Here is a 5,980-nt window from a genome sequence, read left to right on the forward strand (position 1 = left end):
CAAAACAGGAGAATAGAAAAGAAAATTCGCAAAGCGTCACTATGGAAAAAAATAACGAAGGAGAAATCTAACTACAGATTCAATCTGAATCATAATGCTCTATTTAGTTTCCCCAAAAAATGTAGAAGACATCATAGAAAATATAGATCTAATAAGAAACAAAAAAGGATTTTCAGAATACATAAATAAGTGAACCATATTCAACCCTTGAACTAGTAAACAAATATTTGATTCCTTAATACAAAAATTAATAAATACAATTATCACATCAGCCCAGAATGTGATGGCCACTGTATGATACTATTTTATTTTCTATCTTCAAAACAAGTGAAAAACCAAGTTCCTGCAGGGAAAAAAAAGTAGCACATGCATGAATCTTTGTTAAGAATGTTTTGAGAACCAAAGAAGATAGTAACCTTTGTCTTCCCCAAATCAACTTCAGCCCCATCTTCCTTCGCCGCAGCCACCATAGACTTCAGCGCCACCACCGACTTCATTTCCTTCCCTTGCTCCCCCGATCTCTGCCACAAAAACATCACAAAGCTGACAATCACAGCCACTGAGGTCGTCATGATCACCACCACCCAGTCGGACTCCATCAACACCCATAGCGCTTCCTGGATCGACCTAAATATATTTTCATTTATTTTAAATAAATAAAATATATTTTAATTTAAAATTTGTTTTGAACAAAAATCTTCTTTCATTGAAGAAGACAGTGAAACTTTAGTGTCGAGTATGGATCGACCATGATGGTGATGTGAGCTTTGACGGTGAGAGACCATGGCAGCAAGGGCGGCTATGGCTTGCTGCGGTGTCATCCTTTAGGGCGAAGTTCTCAAACAATAAGGTTCAATCTGCAATCTAGGGCCCAACTCTAGAATCCTCGACCTTGATGGTGATGGAGCAGATGACGAGGTCATGGAGGGTGATGAAGGACAATGAGGTCATCGATGACAGAGAAGGATGACGAGGCCGTGGATGGTGGTGATTGCATCATTGACACTTTATCTAGTTTACCCAGAATTTCTTTTCAAAATTGATTTGAAACGCGATAAGCCTGCCTATGTAGATAAAATAAATTTTAGCCTTTCATCTGATAGGTTGTCTCTTATAGTTAAGGTATGATTTAAATATTAATTTTATTTCTCTTGAATCTTGATGCCCTTCTTGTGGCCATTGCAGCCACAATAAGGCAAGTGCATGTAATGACTGCAAGAAGGGCATCAAGATTCAAGAGAAATAAAATTAATATTTAAATCACACCTTAGCTATAAGAGACAACCTATTAGATGAAGGGCTAAAATTCATTTTGTCTACATGGGTAGGCTTATCGAATTTCAAATTAATTTTGAAAAGAAACTCTGGGTAAACTAGATAAAGAATAACCATCCACCCACTATAAAAGTACCTGAACCTCCCGATTCTTACCTTCATGTCCATCATAAACTCCAAAGAATGATGTGGAAGCATCTAGAACAGGATATGCAGCATGCTAGCAAATCAAACATTTATAGTCAATAAAAAAATATTCATACTATTAGTATAGAGTTAACACAGGCATTATCACACAAGTTCCAAAAAGTTTTAGGTCAGGATATCTGCCTTTACTTCAATGCCCTAGCTTTGGGTATTCTTGTTATGCAGTGGTGGACCTTGGGAAGGGTAGAAGAGTGATTGAAAAGCCTTCTCCTCTAAATTATATTGAAATTTTTTTAGGATGCCAGACTATCGTTTTAGTGTCCTTTTGTGAATTATTGAATTTTTAAGGGAAAAAAAAATATTTTCAGACTTTAGCTGCCTCCTTTTTATGTCACTTCGGTAATGGACAGGTTGTGAATAAATAGCTCAAATAATAATGACTTTAAAAAATATCAAATAGGACGTGGTAATCATCACCTATGTGACAACGTTGTTTTAATATTTGTCACTTTGCTTTGAATCCAAGAAATACATGACTGAAACCTCATTTGGCTTGGCCTATTTTGAATGGAATGACAAATGTTATCATAGAATAAGAACATCAATTAAAACAATAAGGCCTATACTCTCAAAATCCTGTTGAGAAGTAATTGGCCCTAAATTATTTGCTTCCACAGATCACTCATTTTAAGTCCAAATCAGGATACATACCACCTCGAAAGGGCATTATTTTTCATTAGATTTTTTACGGATAATGTTTTGGAACTTGTTGTGCCTCAAATACATACACACAAATAAACAATTTTCCACCAACAAAATGAACAACGTAACAAGGACAAATGAAATAAAAAATTTGAATGCCCTGTGAAACAATAAGCACATACAGTAACTCAAAACTTACAACTTTATTTTGTGCAAAATTTCCACTAATGAGAACATCTATCTTTACTCCATCAATTGTGCTGTAGGCCTAACAATTTCAAATAGGTTCCATTATTATTAGATCAATAATGAAAACATCAAATGTCTCCAAAGAGACAATCAAGAAGTTAAACATGGATAACATTAACAAACGTTCTATTCAAACAACAAAACTACTCTTACCTGAATAAAAAGTACCTATAGTTCATAAATTAAAAGAGAGTAAAAGGGCTACTGTTCTCACCTTTTCTACAATGTCAAGCAGTTTGGCTGCAGTGGAAACATCAGCAGCCAAACAAAGGTTACTCTCCTTCTTCACCATCATCTGGAACAACCTCTTCCCCGTCCCATTCTTCACCATTTTCTCTCTCTTTTCATACGAACAAACCGCAGCCCTAACTCTTGAGTTCACCGTTATTGCCGGCGTTGCCACTCTCTTGTCATCCTCCAAGAATGCCCTAATGGTCCGTTCCATATCCTCCGAAAGCTACTCATTTTGCGCAGAATCACGAGCATGTCCATAAACTTAATTATCGCATGCAAGGTGATCCCATTCTCAGCGAGATTCTCCTTGGTGCCCTGCTCCCTGTCAATCAAAACGATGACGTCAATGACCCTCAGCCCGTAGTCTCTGAGCGGCCCCGTGGTCTCGAGGACGGAGGTGCCGCTAGTGACCAAGTCTTTGATAATGAGGTAGGTCTGGTTGGGGAGAAAGTGGCCTTTGATTGCCTTGGCGGTGCCGTAGGACTTGATTTCCTTGCAACGCATAACCATGGGCACGGATTGGGCGATGGAAGCGTAGGTGGCGATGGGGAGGGTGGTGTAGGGGACGCTATAGAGGAGGTCGAAGGTGGTTAAAGAGGGGAGGGAGGTGATTAGGGTTTGGGAGATTTGGGAGAGTAAAGAAGGGTAAGAGACGATAAGATGGAGATCTATATAGATGGGGGAGGAAATGCCCGATTTGAGCTTAAAGTTGCCGAACTTCATAGCGGTGATGTCATGGAGTTACTAAATTAGAGACTCCATTGGTGATGGCGACGACGACGGTGCCGGCGACATCCTCCCAAAGTTCAGTTCAAGTGGCACAATGAATAGATCGAGGAGAGAGAGGGCACTAAGTGATTAAGCAAGTGTTTCCACTGTGGGTGATGACTTGAGGAGTGAGAAGGGAGGGGCAGGAGTGAGGAGTAAGGAGCGAGGAGAAGAGAGGGGCAAGAAGGAGGAGGGAGAAGGAAATTTTGGGATTTCCGATTTTGAGGGAGGGGCGGGCAGAGAAGGGATTTTAGGTTTTGAGTAGCACTACTTTTAAATAATTGTTTATTTATTTTCTTAAATAGAAGGACAATTAGTGACGGTTTGTAAAACTGTCACTAATAAAGGGCTACTAGTGACGAAAATAAAAAACCATCACTACTACTTTAAATTTTTTTTTGTTTATTTTAAAAAAAAAAAGATTATTGGTGACGATTCTAAAAACCGTCACTAATAAGGACTCATTAGTGATGAAAATACAAAACTATCACTACTACTTTGATTTTTTTTTTTTTTAAAAAATAAAAAGGACTATTGGTGACAGTTCTGAAAACCATCACTAATAAGGACCGATTAGTGACGAAAATTCAAAACCGTCACTACTATTCTAACTTTTTTTTTATTTTTTTAAATAAAAAAGACAATTGGTGATGGTTCTAAAAACCATCACTAATAAGGACCCATTAGTAACGAAAATACAAAACCGTCACTAGTACTTGAAAATTATTTTTTTCTTAATATAAAAAACTATAAGTGACGATTCTGAAAACCGTCATTAATAAGGAACCTGTAGTGATGAAAATAAAAAATCGTCACTAATAGTATGAAATAATACATTTTTTTAAATTTTTTTAAGAGGACGACCAGTAGTGACGGTGGGAAAACTGTCACTAATACCCCTTTAGTAACGATGACTTTTCCAAACCGTCACTAATACCCTTATATAAATATTAGTAGTGACGGTTAGTTAATCGTCACAAATAAGTGACTTTTAGTGACGAATTTATTCCGTCACTAATACCTTAGAATCATCGCTAATATTTTCTTGAAAAAAATTTCGCAAGAAAATTGTTTACCATGTAGTTTTTAGTGACGAAAGTATTAGTGGCGACTGCTAACTAATGCTTACACTTTTAGTGATGGTGCTTAAAAATCATCACTAATACCAACTTTTAGTGACTAAATTGAATTCGTCAATAATACTTTCGTCACTAAAATCCAATTTTTTTATAGTGTAGTATAAATGTTGTGGCCATGAATAATGTCTATTGTGGTCTTGATGTTAATGAATTTAATAGAGTTATGACATGTTATTCTGCTAAAGAAATATGGGATAATTTAGAGGTCACCTATAAGGGTACTAGAGATGTGAAGGATAGTAGGATTGATATGTTAACGAGTAAGTATAAAGCATTTTGGATGAACACTGGTGAGTCGATATAAAGCATGCAAACTAGATTCACACACATCATTAATTCACTACATGCATTAGGTAAGACCTATCCTACATATGAAATGATTATGAAAATTTTCAAGGGTTTGCCTCTTATTTGGGAAGCAAAGGCTATGACCATATATGAGAGTAGAGACCTTAAGGCTATGTCACTAGGTGAATTGATAGGTTCACTTATCCACTATGAGTTAGCCATTGATGAGAGGCGAAATGAGCACAATAGGATGAGAAAAGTAACTGCCTTAAAAATGTCTACTAATACATCTAGTGAGTGCAGTGAGCTTGAATTTGGAGATGACATGGCTATGATTACAAGGAAGTTTAGTAGGTTCTTCAGGAAGAATAGTAGATCATATATAAAGTTTAGAGATTCAGTATATGAGAAGGGAGAGCCTAGTAAAAGAAAAGAAAAATCGAACGCTCCTACGTGCTACAATTGTAACAAGGTCGGGCATATCAAACCTGACTACTCGTTGCTGAAAAAAGGAGTCTAAGAAAAAGAAGAATGTTGATTGTATAAGTCCAATCTTGTTTTGATAATGAAAAATCACTTGGTATTTGATATGTGCATTGAAAGTGTGAGTAGGAACATTATTTAGCATGCACGGAAGTTGAGGAAGTCACGGAAGCCATGAGGATTAAAGAATAGACAACAAGGCACAATCCATGGAACTAAAGGAATAGAAGAATGGAGATGCAAGTGTAAAGTTCAAGATAGTCATGGGAATGGGTATTTAGATTTCATTGTATTTACATAAATTATATGATATAATTAGAAGCTCAAAATCATACCCTAGACTGGAAGTCATGGAAGCCATGAGGATTAAAGAATAGACAACAAGGCATAATCCATGGAACTAAAGGAATAGAAGAATGGAGATGCAAGCGTAAAGTTCAAGATAGTCATGGGAATGGGTATTTAGATTTCATTGTATTTACATAAATTATATGATATAACTAGAAGCTCAAAATCATACCTTAGACTGACTTTAGGATACATGCATATCATGAAATCTCTATTTACAATGTCCTAAGTTTAAAAGGATTTTAGAGGCAAATTTTTAGAGGCCTCATCGATGAACCAAATGGCCTCGTCGACAAACTCATGAAGGCCACTCGGCAATGAACACTTTGTTCTCATTGATGAGAAAA

General features: G+C 36.7%; 1 pseudogene; it reads right to left on the reverse strand.

The window, feature by feature from the left end:
* Window positions 1–268: 268 nt before the first annotated feature.
* Window positions 269–3,402, reverse strand: LOC131163296 (uridine 5'-monophosphate synthase-like; annotated as a pseudogene).
* Window positions 3,403–5,980: the final 2,578 nt, after the last annotated feature.

This window comes from Malania oleifera, chromosome 1 (genome assembly GCF_029873635.1).
Source record: "Malania oleifera isolate guangnan ecotype guangnan chromosome 1, ASM2987363v1, whole genome shotgun sequence".
In the NCBI taxonomy this organism is placed as follows: domain Eukaryota; kingdom Viridiplantae; phylum Streptophyta; class Magnoliopsida; order Santalales; family Ximeniaceae; genus Malania; species Malania oleifera.